The sequence below is a fragment of the Ochotona princeps genome, chromosome 22 (genome assembly GCF_030435755.1).
Source record: "Ochotona princeps isolate mOchPri1 chromosome 22, mOchPri1.hap1, whole genome shotgun sequence".
NCBI lineage: Eukaryota > Metazoa > Chordata > Mammalia > Lagomorpha > Ochotonidae > Ochotona > Ochotona princeps.
The window spans coordinates 35,497,156-35,513,093 of NC_080853.1; the positions used below are offsets into that span (position 1 = coordinate 35,497,156).

The window sequence follows — 15,938 nt, forward strand, 5'->3', positions numbered from 1 at the left end:
TGTTTGGATGAGACAAATCTTCTTTGTCCAAGACACTCAAGCTCCTTGCGTTTTGCTCAGGATTTCTGATCCAACAGGAAATGACATCAGGGCTGCTGAAGCTCCAAGACCACCATGGATGTGACCACCATCCACTGGATGCTTGAAACACTTGAAGCACTTCTGGACTGGTGGGGCTATCTATATTATTGCAAAGATTTATTTACTTTTTTAAAAAAATCAGAGTAAGGGAGGGAGAGAAATGAGAGAGAAAGAGAAAGAGAGGGAGATTGTGGTAGGAGAGAGATCTTCCTCCAATCGGTTCACTCTAAATGCCTTCAACAGCCAGGACTGGGTCTAGCCCAAGCCAAGGTAGAACTGCATCTACTCCTCCCATGGGGATGGCAGGGTCAGGTACCCGAGCCATCCTCTGCTGCCTCCCAGAGTGTGCATTCACAGGAAGCTGGATCCGAAGCTAAAGAGTCACCTCTTGAACCAGGCTGTCTGATACAGGATGGGGTCATCCCAAATGGAGTCTCAATTGGCCGACAAACACCTGCTCCTTGGGGCTCATCTGAAGCACTGAGGATTTGGTAGCAACGAAAGACCAAAACCTCTGGCTTTCATGCAAACCGGTAGATGGAACAGCCTAGCTTATCCCAGCATGGCCCACACATGTGGTTAAGTCCTGCCAGGCAGGCCCCCAGCCATTGCTTTGGTGTGCACCAGTTGGTGGTGGTTGATATCAACAAGCCCATCTGAGGTCTCCCATGTGGTCGTGTGTATTGGTTTGGCCCCAAAAGGTCCCCTGGTTTCCCTCCTCTAAACCACCTAGTCTCACCCTCCTTGTTTACCTGCAAGTGTAGTAACATGGTTGGTGGAAGTCCCCCAGAAGTCATTCCTCACCTGTCACTTTCTCCCTAAGCAGTCCTCCCACCCACATATTTCCAGATTGGCTTCCATGAGCAATCTATAGCCGCCCCCCTCTAGCACACAGATCCCCAAGCCTGATCCTCTGGTGGTGTGCTGGGGGCACTTCCTGCCCATCCAGGACCTATGCACACTTGTACACAGGTCCCGAGACCCTGTCTGGTGGCATGCCAGCATCTGCCCCTACATGTCTTAAACCAAGAATATGCAACTGTGCTGGCACACTGGTATAGTTAACACAAATTTGGCATTAAGCAGGCCCAAGATGCCCACTAGCTATTAGCTGCTCTTCTCCCAGCAGTGTTAACAAACACTTGCGTAGGTACTACATAGTTGTCTATAGCTGGGGTGGGATGGCTGTATTTTTCTCCATCACATTTTTCCCCCTCATCTTTGCACCCTCGTCTTACAACCACTTCCTAGTGTGCTTACAACCTGCTCATGTATTGTTGTTTCTATGAGACTTTACTCTGAAGTGTTAGTAAGAAGTCTTTCGGTGGCTCACAGGGGGGTAGAAGGGCCCTGGACAACACAAAGCTGGCTGTGTGTGCCGGACTGGGGGGTGGTCTACGCTAGCCTTTTTTAAACTTGGTGTGGATGGCAGAGCCCCTCTGCTGTCACAGACATGCCATCACACTGCAGCTTGGTTCCCGTGTTCCCTGTCTGCACAGCTCCCACTCAACACCCACCTCCCAGACACTCTCTGATGTGAGATGAGAGTCAGGAATGCCTCTCACATGAAAGCAGATTGTGTGTGTGTGTGTGTGTGTGTGTGTGTGTGTGTGTAAGAGAGAGAGAGAGAGAGATCTGCTAACACACATATTATTTTCTCACAGTACATTATACTATGATGACTTAATGGGCTTAGTCTCCCAAGTGCCGACAAGAATTCTGGCACGAGATGTCCACTGCATGTTTGCTGAATGAATGAATGAATGGCAGAGCCCTCCAGGTCACAATCAAAGACACAAATGGGACTGAGGAGATAAGAGATGTGAAGCAGAGAGGGAAGATGGCTCATCAATGCCACCTTCTGGGGTCCTCACAGCCTGGCCCAGAGCAGATGGACACAGTATTGTCATCCAAGGGTCCTAAAGGTGGTACTCCTGCTGCTTCCAGTGTCCAGGCCTCAGTCACTGCAAACAACCAAAGCCCTTGACTCTCTGCATTACCCCTCCCCAAGACGAGGCTGGCCTCCAGCCCCAGGTTTTCTGTCTGGTTTTTGTATTAATTGAGGCTGGTAAGCAGGATGGGCAAGGCACCATCCCCCAGCTGGACCTGGCTTCTCCATGGAGGGAAACACAAGGGCTGACGAAAGGGCATGAGACAGCCCACAAACAGCTCGCTTTATGTCCGAGCTCTGGCACCTTCTCACTGTGACCACAGGCAAGTTCTCTGCCCATCCTAGTGCTCCAGTTTCCTGATCTTGGGGTAAGAATAAGGGCCGGGGAGCCATGTGAGGACAAGAGATCTTGTCTCAGTATGGAAAGTGTGACAGAGACTTGAGAGCCAAGATCGAGCTTTCATGAGGCCTCACCTGCAGGAGGCCAGAATTCCTAGTGACCGAAGGGCCTCACACTCAGCCTTCCCTCTTGTAGGTCCCACCTTGCTCCCTGCCCCAGCACCGCCATCCTCAAGACCAAGCTCTACCCCATGGACCCATAGGGCACAACCCATCCATGCTATAGCAGCGGCACTGACATGGGCTCCATCAGCAAGCAAAGTCGTCCCATGCTAACCTGGGCATAGCCCAGCAGGCAGGGAAGCAAGGGCATTCCAGGAGAAGGGAAGGCAAATCTGCAGAGGGGAGAGGAAAGCGCCCACCCTCCAGGATCACCCAAGGGTATTCACAGGGCCAGTGGACAGGGATCTTCAAACCTGGGTGTGAACTCCAAGGAGTGAGAAGAATGCACACCCTGTGAGCACTCCAAAAATGTTCCCCTCTGCCCACCCTGCTCCTCCCAGAAAGCAGAGATTGCTTGTTTTCATACCCTGGTCTCCACTGCTGGCCACAGCTCATGGCACCCAGAGGCTCAGTGAACTGAAGGTGGGTGCAAGCTCTCCCCAAGACCCTGGGAGACCTCGGGGTCAAGGTTGCCAGCGCAGGAGAAGAAAAGGGAGAGATGGGACTCTGCAGGTCAGAGTTGAAGCCTCTTTGGGCTTGGCTCACTTCCTCTCTGTGTTGTCTAGGACACTCCTAGTTCTTTACAATCCATCTCTCTGGGCTGATGCTGACTCAAATAGCTTGTACTCCTCACCAACCTAGTAGTGTAATGCCTTGAATTCTAAGTCCCAGTTGCTGAGCCTACCAGGTACATGGCGGGATAAGATGCCTCCTAATACTTCTTCCGTTTTGGTGATTATTATTTTTCTTAGCTTTCACTATGCCTAACCTGGCACCATGCATAGCACTGACGTCTACAAATATCAATTGATACAATTTTGCATGTGGATTGAATTTGTACTATGACAAGTGTGTAAGCAGTTCACACACGGAACTGAAACTTTCTTCCAAAAATGGATGGGAGAGGAGCTTGGGAGGAATGTAACCACGGGGTTAGGAAAACTTGAACATATTCCTAGGCAAATGAAACGAAATAGCCCATCTCATTTACACAATTCAATTACCAAACTTCAAAGCAGGATGGCTGCTGAGAGGGTCAGCCTAGCCTTCAGGCTCTCTGCAGTGTGTGTGTGTGTGTGTGTGAAAAGACACATATTTGGTGTGAACGAACATAAGGGTACTTCAGAAAGTTTATGGAAAATGGAACAAAGAAGAGAGTTATTTTTGGCAGTGCAAAAAGTTTGAAATCCATGTAGCTATTTTTTCATAATGTGCATTTTTTATGAACTTTCTGCAAATCCCCTGAGTAAATCTAGGTCATGTGCTTTGGGTTCTTTGATTCCTTTTTCAGTCTTACAGGCTCCTGTTTGCATTAAATTGGAGGAGGAAGAATCTAGCAAAGTTGGGGTCCTGTCTGGAGTCCAAAGCTTGTGGACCTGAGCTAACTTAGATACCAACTCTATAAGAGCTTAATCTTCCTCCTACCTCCAAAGATGAGTCCAGACATCACCCATATAAATATTTTAGACGCTATGGGAATGTCTTAGTGGCTGATACAGTGGACTCTTAATTAAGATAATCCCTCCCCATGAAAGAGAACCTTGTCGGATTCAGTGACAAAATCTTTGTGACTCAAATTTCCCCAGGCCTCTCCAGTTTGTGAGAACACATGAGGTCACATGAACAACCTAAACGATCCCAGCCCATTCAGAATTGGGGTCATTTGAAAACACCTCTTTTACCACCTTGGTAGTGGTGGTGGCGGTGGTGGTGATGGAGGGTGCAGGGTGGATGGAATGGTGGCGTTCCCCAAGGTAGCCCACATATACTTGTGAGCAAACACAAGGGACTCCAGTTTTGTGTTTACTAAACATCTGTGCATGTTGCCCAAGACTACAGTATCTGTTCTGTAACAGCCAGGAATTGCTGTAATACAGACCACTCCAAGCCTCAGTGGCTCACGGTGACAGCCATCTATTCAACTTGTGCTGGTTTCTGCTGGCTATTTGGCCTGGGTTCAGTCGGGCTCTGTTAGGCAACCAGGGTCAGCTCTGGGTTAGGTGGTGGGTTTGAGTGAGTTTGGGCGGGCTCCATCATGTATGGGAGCCTGTTGTAACTGTTGACTTGGCTTTGGTCAATGGGTCTTTCCTCCTCCAGCAGGTTAGTTTACCTAAACAGAACCAATGCTCTTCCAGTCGAGAGTGGAAGAATGCAGGGCTTCCCGCAGCTTGGAGTCCAAAAGGACATACAGTGACTTCTGCTGGATCGTGATGGCCACAGCCAAGTTACAATGTCGACCCTGATTTGGGGTGGACAGATGGAATCTACTTCCTTACTGGAGGAAGCAAAAAGCCACATTGCAAAGGGCACATGCTAGGAGGAGGTAATGGCTACTGCTCTGGCGACTAATCTCTCTACTTCTGGGTGATGTTGTCCACATACCAAGCCATTGGAATAGCGAAGCAGAATGGTGGAATTCATGTCCAGGAATCAGGCTGTAGAGTTGAATGATCACTCATTCCCCCCCATAACCTAAAGCTTTGTTAATGGGTAAACTTGTTGTCTTCTGTCGTTTCATGACTATGCTCTCCCTCTGGGGTGCAATTTTCACCCCTCAAGCTGATTTCCAGGTGGCCCACCAGGCTAATGCTTTGGATTGTCTCACCTCATGGATAGTGCTGGAAGGAAAACATCATGACTGATATGCCTAGTTGGAAGCAGTCATTCGGGCACTCTCTCTGGCCTGTTCTCAGGGGTCTTTCTCTTTTCCCAGCCCCATCTAAGAGGGATCTTTGAGAGATGCTGCGTGTCAGTTTCTTCCCTGGTGATGTGTAAAGCTGGGGCTCGGTGCATATCCCTGGGACCCATGGCACAAGACTGCCCTGAGAGCAGAATCCAACAAGGCACAAGTGTCAATGCCTGCAGTTTACAAAGCTTATGTCTTGGAGCACCTTCAGAGCTCTGCACTTCCAAATTTTCTTTTTTTTTTTAAAGACTTATTTATTTTTATTGCAAAGTCAGATATACAGAGAGGAAGAGAGACAGAGAGGAAGATCTCATCCGATGGTTCACTCCCCAAGTGGCCGCAATGGCTGGTGCTATGCCAATCTGAAGCCAAGAACCAGGAACTTCTTTCCAAGTCTCCCATGTGGGTGCAGGGTCCCAAGGTTTTGGGCCATCCTCGACTGCTTTCCCAGGCCACAAGCAGGGAGCTGGATGGGAAGTGAAGCTGCTGGGACTAGAACCGGCACCCTTATGGGATCCTGTCACTTGCATGGTGAGGACTTTAACCGATAGGCCATCACTCTGGGCCCCCAAATTTTTTTTTAATAAAGAATCATTTATTTGTATTGATAAGGCAGATTTACAGAGAAAGAGATCTCCCATCCATAGGCTCACTCTCCAAATGGCCGCAATGTCTGGCACTTCTTCTGGGTCTCCTACATGGGTGCAGAGGCTGATGGACTTAAACCATCCTCCACTGATTTCCCAGGCCATAAGCAGATAGCTGGATGGGAAGTGGAGCAGCCAGGATATGAACCGTGCCTTTATGTGATGCGAATGCTTGCAGGCAGAGAATTAGTCAATTGAGCCATTGTGCCAGTCCTCTGCATTCCCAGCTTTAACTTGACCAAGGTTTCCTCTGGGCCTCCATCACATCCCTTGTCAGCCCCAGACCTAGCCGTGTTCTCTCCATGCTGGGTGTTAGGGTAGATGGTTGATGTGTTCTGCGATGCATCCACTTAGCTCACATCTCTTCCCAGCACAGCTGCAGTGGACGCTCCATGAAGAATGACTCGTCCCTTCTCCAGAGACAATGAGAGTGGCTCCGGCTTCATCTTTTTTAAAAGGTATATTTACTTTTATTGGAAAGTCAGATATATAGAGAAGAGGAGAGACACAGAAGAAGATCTTCCGTCCGATGATTCACGCTCCAAGCGGCCGCAATGGCAGGAGCTGTGCCGACCTGAAGCCAGGAGCCTGGATCCTCTTCCGGGTCTCCCACTTGAGTGCAGGGTCCCAAGGTGTTGGACCGTTCTCAAATGCTTTCCCAGGCCACAAGCAGGGAGCTGGATGGGAAGTGGGACTACCAGGATTAGAACCAGCACCCATATGGGATCCTAGCAGGTGGAAGACGAGGACTTCAGCCACTAGGCTACAGTGCTGGGCCCTTCTTCTTCTTTTTGCTTTCCCCTCTAATGCTTCCTTGACATCAAAGACATCCACATAAACCTGAAAGTGAGAAACAGTGCATTCTCCAAGTAGTCATCTGCAAATGGCGAGGGATGGTAGGACAGAAGATCCAAGCCCAGCCCCTTGACCCTCAGAGAGGACAACGTGAATGGATGATCTGCACAGCCTTCGGTTGGCTCCTGGGGAATTGAGCCCCAGCTGCTTAGCAGTCACCTGCTCATTAACCCGCTTTTATTAGCTTCTCTTCCTCCCTTGTTGCATCCTGCTGCTCTCCCACATTCCTGCTTTCTGGGTCCTACAAAATGACCTGTCCATAACTCCTCTGAGACTCTGCTCTGGCAGAATTTCCAACTAAGATAGGCCTTGTGGAAGGCCTTCGGCTCCTGATTCAGCTTCTTTCTGATGCTCCTGTTTTTGGGAGCAGGTGGGGTGGGGGGGCTCTGCTCCATTCTATGTCTTCTGGGGAACCCCAGGAACTAAACTCGGGCCCTGGTGACTCACTCAGTTGACTTGAATGAAGCTTCCGTCTTCCTCAGGCTAAGCCTGAGACCAGAGGGGCAGTGAGTAGGTGAGTAGGCAGCCGAGCGACAATCTTCTGGGCTGTCCGTACAGAACTGCCCTTAACCCATCAACGAGGTCCGCAGGTAAGGAAGATGGAAGCATCGCAGCTTCCTCCTCTACTGCCTCCTCTCTTCTCCCAGAATCTGCCCTTTCCTGCCTTCTCTCCAGGAACACAGCAGGACTCTCGTCTGGTGGCAAGGCTGCCCATCAGGATGGTACAGGAGAGGAAGCTGGGGAGATTGCTTTCTGGCTGGGCTTGGTACCCCCGTCACTGCTTTGCTGAAGAGGAAAGGGGGAGTCAGCTTTGGGACTTGGAGCTCAACAGAGGCCGCTTGCTCTCCGGTCCTGGTTGCGGCAATGAGGTGGCCCCAAGTCACATGTGGCTATCAAGGGTTTGAAAGATAGCTACTGGCTCTGTGGAACTGCATTTTAATATTTATTCATAATGAACTATAATGAAAATGTGCACACTGATGCTCAATGCACTTGTTGGGAGACTTTTGTATTTGGAACACCTTGGCAAACTTACTTTTTCAACTAGAAATTTTTTATAAAAACTGAATATGGATTTGGTTTCTTCGTGTGGACATCTAATATTCACATTTAGATATCCTGATCTGTACATACACAAGAGATGTCAGACTTAGTCCAAAATGAAATATGATGTGTCTCTTGATTTGTCTTGATGACTTGTTGAAATAATATTTTGGCTGGGGCCCGGCGGCGTGGCCTAGTGGCTAAAGTCCTTGCCTTGAACGCCCCGGGATCCCATATGGGCGCCGGTTCTAATCCCGGCAACTCCACTTCCCATCCAGCTCCCTGCTTGTGGCCTGGGAAAGCAGTCGAGGACGGCCCAATGCTTTGGGACCCTGCACCCGTGTGGGAGACCCGGAAGAGGTTCCTGGTTCCCGGCATCGGATCGGCGTAGCACCGGCCCGTTGCGGCTCACTTGGGGAGTGAAACATCAGATGGAAGATCTTCCTCTCTGTCTCTCCTCCTCTCTGTATATCCGCCTTTCCAATAATAATAAAATCTTTTAAAAAAAATAATATTTTGTAAAATCTTTTAAAAAAATAATATTTTGGCTATGCTGGCTTCAATAAAATATACTAAAATTAAACTTCACCTGCCTTTTTAAAAAAGATTTATTTTATTTTATCACTGGAAAGGCAGATGTACAGAGAGAAGGAGATACAGAGAGAAATATCCTCCATCTGCTGGTTCACTCCTCCAAGAGGCCACAACTACTGGAGCTTAGCTGATCTGGAGTCAGGAGCCAGGAGCCTCTTCCAGGTCTCCCACATGGGTGCAGAGTCCCAAGGCTTTGGGCTGTCCTCCACTGCCTTCCCAGGCCACAAGCAGGGATCCGGATGGAAAGTGTAGCAGCCAGGACTGAACTAGCACCCATATGGGACCCTGGCAGATGTAAGGCGAGGATTTAGCCACTAGGCTATTTTGCCCAGCCCCTGCCTTTTTTTTAAATCATTGTCAAAGCAACCATTGCAAAGCTTAAAATTGCACTTGTGGCTTTCATATTTCTATTGAACTTATTCTACACAGTGCTCGCCTGTTCTTCCCAGATCCTGAGCTGCTTCGCCCAGCCTGCCTGCTGGCTAACACGGTTTAAGCGCAGAATGAAATTGCATGAACTTAATTTTTGTAAAATATCATCTCTGCTGTAGGTGCATTGCCTCTGTCCTACCTTGGGAGGAAGGAACCATTCCTTTTTTTCCTTTTCCTTGTCTTTTTTTTTAATGGGTATCAGTTTCTCTACACACTTTTTTTGAAGACGTACTTATGTTTTTATTTGGAAGTCAGATTTACAGAGAGGAAGAGAGACAGAAAGATCTTCCATCTGCTGGTTCACTCCTCAAGTAACCGCAACAGCCAGAGCTGAGCCAATCCGAAGCCAGGAGCCAGGAACCTCTTCCAGGTCTCCCACATGGGTACAGGTCCCAAGGCTTTAGGCCGTCTCGCGACTGCTTTCCCAGGCCACAAGCAGGGAGCTGGATGGGAAGTGGAGCAACCGGTTATGAAACGGCACCCACATGGGATCCTGACGCGTGCAAGGGGAGAACTTTAGCTGCTAGGCTACCGCATCAGAACCCAGGCTGTTCATTTCTCCAGTTTGGCTTCTGGATGAGGAAATGAATGAGTTGAAAGAATTTCTTGAATGTCCTGAATCCATTGGTGGTTCAGTTTGCTCACAAGGATGAGGAATATACGAAGAGAGAAATGGGCTTGGCGGGGACAGCAGGAGCTGGATGCTAGGTCATAGAACAGTCCCGAGGTGAGTTGCTCTCCTGGGAGATGGGTGTGGGGACTGCGGGATCTTAGCAGCATCGCCTGAGCATTTTCTTCAACAACGGAGCGCCCCGGTCCAGGGCTGGGGATCATGGTCACACCGTGCCATGTGTGTCTGGGGTATGGGGAAGAGCTCAGAGGTGCGCTCTCAGCTGGCCTCCCCCAGCCTCGGGCTCTGCCTCTTGTTGAGCTCTTTCCTCAGTTCCCAGGAAAAAAATCCCCTATGCCCTCGGAATACATCCCCAGGGGCATTACTGCGACCCGCCCGCCGAGGACAGAGGCCTCCGGACCAGACCGCGGGAGCACGAGGGCCGTGAGTGTGTTGGGCCAGCAGGGTAGGGTGACAACCGGAGAGGCTGCTTTGCCTCAGTGCTGGCTGCGCCTGGCAGCTCGCTGGCCCTCGCACCACCTCCTCGCTGCGCTCGGGGCTGCGCAGACCTCTGTGGGGCCTGCAAAGCAGACGACTCCCGTGTACGACGCTGTTTCTAAGGGAGACGCATTCCAAAATGCAAACAATGAATCGGGCAGGGAACGCTGCTTCCAGGCAGGACTGAGGCTTGGCCACCCCGGCACCGTTAGGATTCCCTTCCCTTTGGTGTTCCAGTGGGGCAGACTCTTCAGGGGTCGGAAATGAACAGGGGGTACTGCGGGGGGGGGGGCAAGTCATTCTGATAAGAGAACAGGCAACACGCTTCCGGGGTGCTCAAGGGCCTCCTGCGTCCTGGGAGCCCTCTCCCCAGCCCAGATTCAGGGATGGAATGAGGGGCGGGAAAGATGGACAAAGAAACTTGGCCTCCGTCACATTACGCTGTCATGTCTGCCAGCACCCCCCCCAGTTGCAGGGGCCCGCTAGCCTCGCCTGGCTCAGACTCTTCCGGGGAACTAGCCGGGGTGTCAGGAGGAAAAAAACCTATATTCTGGGCCGGGGGAATCCGGGGCGCTCCAGGTGGGTTTGGGTGGGCAGCTGGACCGATCCTGGGAGTGGGAGCAGCTGTGAAGGCGTCCGGCGAGCGCGACTGGGAGAGGACAGCGGCATAAGGATGGCGCGGACCCCTCCCACCCCTGTCACTAGCCCGGAAGAAACGTGGGCCGCGGGAGCCGGGGCGCGCAGCCACCACAGCATTGTCTGGGAGGGAGGGGAGAAGCTCCGCCCCCGGAGGGGAGGGGGAGGAGGAGGAGGAGGGAGGAAGAAAGGCGAGGGCAGAGGGTGCGAGAGAAAGAGCGGAGAGCTGACACGCAGAGCCGGTAGGCTGATAAAGGCGGAGGGGAGGCTGGAGAGTGAGGCGGGGCGCCGGGCGACGGAGGGCGGAGAGGGCGGGGTGCCCGACCCCCAAGCGCGCGGTCGCTGCGGGTCCCGCCAGGCTGGCTGTGAGCCCGGCACCGCAGACCGCTGGCCGAGGCGTGGCTGGAACAGCTCCCCTCGCCGTGGCTTCCCGTGCCCAACCCCGCGATCCTCGCGGCGAGCGCGCGGGTTGAAGCTCACCCGAGACGCAGGCAAGGCGCGGGGCTCGAGCGCGGGATGCTGGGTGCAAGGTGCAGAGCTCGACCGTCCTCTCCCTAACGTCCAAAAGTTTTTTTGGCGGTGGCCCCTGCCCCTGACCGGATCAGCGGGTCAGTCCTCTTCTGCCTCTGCGCGCCACCCCCCTCTTCCCCGTCACGCGGGCATTCCCGTGGCTGTGTCCTCGCCCCATTCCCCAAAGGCTCTGTAGCACCCGGCCCTAGCCTGCCATCCTTCTGGACCAAGAAAGTTGCGGCTACGATCCGGTCCTCTCCTAGGATCCTTGGGGTGGAGGGTGGGGGTCGTTCCTTCTTTGAGCGCCAAGGGCGGAGGCGGGGATACGCCCCCAACGCAACTCCTGGGTCCCCGGGGTCCCCCCGGCTAGGCTGGTCCTGTCGGTTGTTGCGAGTCCCGGACCCCAACCCCCCCCTTTCTCGAGTGCGGGACAGCGGGTTCCTCCACGGCTGCTTCTGCCTCCTTCCCCCCTCTTCGGAGCACTTCCCTTTTCAGGTCTCGTCTCCTAGCCCTTCTGAGCTGGTGCCTGAGGTCCCTGGGGACCTTTGCATCTTCTGCGCCTTGGAACATGGCAGGTGCCCTGGGCGGCCCCTGCCACTTCCGTGGTTCCAGCGCTTGCTTTGCGCTCAGCTGTACGCTGGGAAGCCCTGGGCACAGCGGAGTGCCGTTGGCCCGCTGGAAAGCCCAGGGTTTAACCTCTGAGGGGGTATTGTGGGTGTTCTACGCTGTCCCTGGCACCTTTGTATGACAGGAAAAAAAACACCCAAGCAAGGGACTTCTCACTGCCAGCTGTCCTTTATTCGCAGGAGTGTGGGATCCAGGGGCCTAGCAAGTGTTCTTCCTGAGAGCACAGTGTCTGCTGCCGGCCAGAGCTACAGTGAGTACCGCACAGGCAATGAATGAACTTGAGAGTCAGTGAGCTGACAATTCCTCCTGCAGCACGCTCAGTTCCCGCCACGGTCCATTCTGTGACAATGGAGAAGAAAGAATTAACAACCAGTTTCTTTCAAAAGAGAAAAGGCAGCCAAGGGGCCTGGTGGGGAACCCCAGGTGGTGCACAACTTACTTACTGGTGACTTTTTCTGCCTCTGAGAATGCACAAAAGAAACCTCTCAGGGCTGAGGCGTTGGGTTGCTGGAGGAGAGTTACTGCTTTTCAATGTGTAGCCAAACGCAGTGTCTTCCTGAGGTGTCCTCCTGTGCAGTGCCTGTCTGGAAGTGGAGACCCTGCAGCGGAGCCCTAGTAGATCAGTGGGCTTTGGAGGTGGGAGAGTGTGGCAAATGTGTGCTGAGTAGGGAGAGGTGGGTAGTTTGGGAAGAGGGGTGGCTCTTGACCCTGGGGAAGACAGGGGCCTGACAGGTAAGCTGCCTGGGCACCCCCCCCAACCCGGCACTCTGCAGGGGTCTGAGATTTGCTGGGCTGAATGTCTCATTTGTTCTTCAGCAGATGGCAGTGCAGAGGTAGAGTCTAGGGGAGACCCAAGATAATTCTTGGGTTACAGCTTCTACACACTCCATGTCCTCCTCTACTGTGTGCTGTTGAAATCGGGCTAAAAGGAGGGGCACCTGTTGTGCCTGGCGGTGGTGACGGTGGTGGAGAGGAGGGGTTGTCCTCTGCTTCTAGCCATGGCAGGGCTGTACCTGCACCTGCTGTGTCTCTACCTTCCCGCGGGTCATCTCACAGTCTGCTGGCTCCACAATCCACCTCTCTCTGTGTCTCTGTGTAGCTTCTGTCTGGAGCCTCAAGTCTCTTCCCCAGTTTGCACTCTCAGGGGTCAGTGAAGGGTGAAAGACCACCTTCCCTCTTGTCACAAGCTCTGGGCTCTCCCTCCCTCTCCAATGCTCAGGCGCCCCTGGGTTTGCTTTTGTTTCTATTTCCTGGTGTCCCAGAGCTGGTCTTGGCGGCTCTGCTTTGTGTGTGAGCTGACTGGAGTTGGCTGAGAGCGTCCTCTGGAGAGATGCTTGGGCTGAGCATCGGGGCATAGCGCCACCTCACAGGGCTGCAACTGTGGTGCTGACCATGGTGGGGACCGGTCAGCAAAGCACACAGGGACCTTGACCTAATTACTGCTCTCTGTCCTTTTTGGGATTCTTTGGCAGGAAGTGGCCTTGCTGTGTGGGAGGCGGGGGTCATAGAGTCAGGGCCAGGGTACCGAAAAGGCCCCAGGAGAGACTGGGAAGCAGAGCTGTGACCGCCAGTGCAGCCCTAGGGCTTGACTGCATATTGCCCTCCCCCTGCGCTCTGCTGTGAGGCTGTGTCCTTGGACTGGAGTAGCACTTCCTCCAATCTCCGTCTCCCAGCTGAAGCTGCTAGGAGTTGCTGCAGCTGGGAGGAGCAGGCTCGGGGAACCAGCCTCCAGTCTTGCTTCTCGGTCTAGCCTAGTGATTTCGCTTAGTGACACGCAGCCCTGTGGACACCACCTTGATTCCCAGAAGAAGTTTTACAAAGTCCTGGAGATGGAGTGAGCTGCACTGGCTTGAGATTGCTCATGCCATGCACTGAACCTGCTTGTGGGTTGCTCCAGAGACTGTGAATGGGGCAGGAGGCCCAGAGGATACAGGGCACTGTGAATGACGTCCTGAGGCTTGGCTGGCTGGGTCACCAGGGGGTCATTTTTGATGCTCTGGAGCCTATAATCACAGGTTCATGCAGCTGTCTGGGATGCTAGCTTGGGAACTCCTGCCCCAGGCAGCTGTGGTCGACTCAGAGAGAAACCTCTCAAGTGAGCAGAGGGCTTGGAAGAGCATTCAGCTGAGTCCTATGGGGTGGGAAGAATGACCCGGAAGGGCTTTTCCTACTTCTGTGAGCTGCATGACCAAAAGACAACTTGTGCTTTCCCTGGCTGGGTCAGTCCAAAATGATTTGGCCAAGGAATCAGTTTGCTTCCCACAGCTCGGAGTCTGGTGAGCTGTTCACTCCTCCAAGTCCAATGAGAAGAGCACCAGATCTGGAGTTTGGGTTGTGTTCTCCCATTTTGTAGCTGCAGGCCACTGGGCAAGATGCTGTCTGTTCTCTGCCCACATGACCATGGCCACAGCAGCAGCTGCCGGGAGAAAGAATACAAGTATGTCAATTTTCTGGCTTCTCTATTGGCATAACTGTGGGGTATGTCTTAGTTATCTCATTTTCATTCTTTAAAACAATTTATTTCTTTTTAAAGGTTTATTTATTTATTTGAAAGAGTTACAAAGAGGGAGAGAAACCAAGAGAGCTGTTCCATCCACTGGTTTAGTCTCCTAATGAGCACAATGGCAAAGGTTGGGCAAGACCCAAACCAGGAGCTTTGGGTCTCTTCCTTGGTTCTCCCATGTGGGTGCAGGGTCTCAAATACTTGGCCCATCTGCTGCTTTCTCAGGCACATTAGCAGGGAGCTGGTTAGTAGTGGAGCAGCTTGGGCATGGACGGGTGCCCCAGATGGTAAGCTTTACCCACGACAACACAAGGCCACCTTCCTATTTATTTATTTGGAAGGTAGAGTTGTATACACACACACACACACACACATACACCCCACATTGAGAAAGAGCGATTGAGAGGGAAAAATCTTCCAACTATTGATTCATTCTTCAAATGGCTGCAACAGATGGAAGTGCCACCTTCCACTGCTTTTTCAAGTGCATTTACGGGAAGTTGGGTTGGAAGCAGAGCAGCCTGAACTTGATCTGGCACTCGTGGGGTACCAGCAACACAGGTGGCAGCTTAGTTCACTGTACCACACCACCAGCCCCTCTTTGCTGTCGCTGGTTCTCTTGCAGGACTAAAGCTCAGGTGCTCAGAGGAGTTGCTGTCTTCTGGGTTACCCTCTCTTGCATCCCCACTCCTTTTGTACTTGCACTTGAATCGCCCTCAGGGTCTACTTCTGGGGGAACCTGTGGTCCAGGTTCCAACTCCTTACACAGAAGGCAGCACAGGATGGCCCAAGTGCTTGGAAGACACAGATGGAGTTCCCAGATCCTAGCCTTGGCTTGGCCCAATCCTGGCTGTTGTGGCCAGCTGGGAGTGAACCAATGGCTATTAAATATCTCTATCACTCTTTCAACTGAATAAAATAAAACCTTTTTTAAAAACAGACTTACTGGGCCTGGCGGCGTGGCCTAGCGGCTAAAGTCCTCGCCTTGAAAGTCCCGGGATCCCATATGGGCGCTGGTTCTAATCCCGGCAGCTCCACTTCCCATCCAGCTCCCTGCCTGTGGCCTGGGAAAGCAGTCGAGGATGGCCCAATGCATTGGGACACTGCACCCGCGTGGGAGACCTGGAAAGAAGTTCCTGGTTCCCGGCTTCGGATCGGCGCGCACTGGCCCGTTGCGGCTCACTTGGGGAGTAAAGCAGTGGATGGAAGATCTTCCTCTCTGTCTCTCCTCCTCTCTGTATATCTGACTTTGTAATAAACTGAATAAATCTTTAAAAACAAAAACAAACAAACAACAACAAAAAAAACCAGACTTACTTACTTCTATTGGAAAGGCAGATTTATACAGAGAAAGAGAGACAGAGAAAGATCTTCCATCATCTGGTTTACTCCTCAAAGGGCTGCGATGGCTGATCTGAAGCCAGTAGCCAGGAGCCTCTTATGGATCTCCCACATTGAGTATAAGGGCTCAAGGCTTTGGCCATCCTCTATTGCTTTCCCAGGCCACAAGCATGGAGCTGGATTGGAAGTGGAGCATCTGGGACTGAAACCATCCTCTGTGAGATGCCGGTGCTATAGAATGGAGGATTAGCTAGATGAGCCATTACACTGGTCCCAATAAAACAAAACTTTAGAAAAGTCACGGTGTTGTATTTCCCCCAGCTATGAGATAAACATGAGAGTAACTATCTCAGTGATTATAAATATAAATGAGCTATCCTTCATACCCAGGCAGGGTCCTGGAATATATACAGCAAATCAGG

The 15,938-nt window shown here is 52.1% G+C and overlaps 2 protein-coding genes across 4 annotated transcripts in view; both read left to right on the forward strand.

Moving 5' to 3' along the window:
- LOC101535390 (cystatin-9-like) overlaps window positions 1-15,938 on the forward strand; it is a 269,014-nt gene that overhangs the window by 22,868 nt on the left and 230,208 nt on the right. The window lies entirely within an intron of this gene.
- Window positions 10,714-15,938, forward strand: part of RASSF2 (Ras association domain family member 2) — a 31,854-nt gene continuing 26,629 nt past the window's right edge. The window contains exons 1-2 of one of the 3 annotated variants that reach the window (XM_058679497.1): window positions 10,759-10,777; window positions 11,852-11,922. The gene's annotated coding sequence lies outside the window, so the exon portion shown is untranslated. Of the gene's footprint in view, window positions 10,778-10,809; window positions 11,144-11,851; window positions 11,923-15,938 lie in introns of those variants that run through there. The other 2 variants (XM_004593339.2, XM_058679499.1) reach the window with 2 other exon arrangements.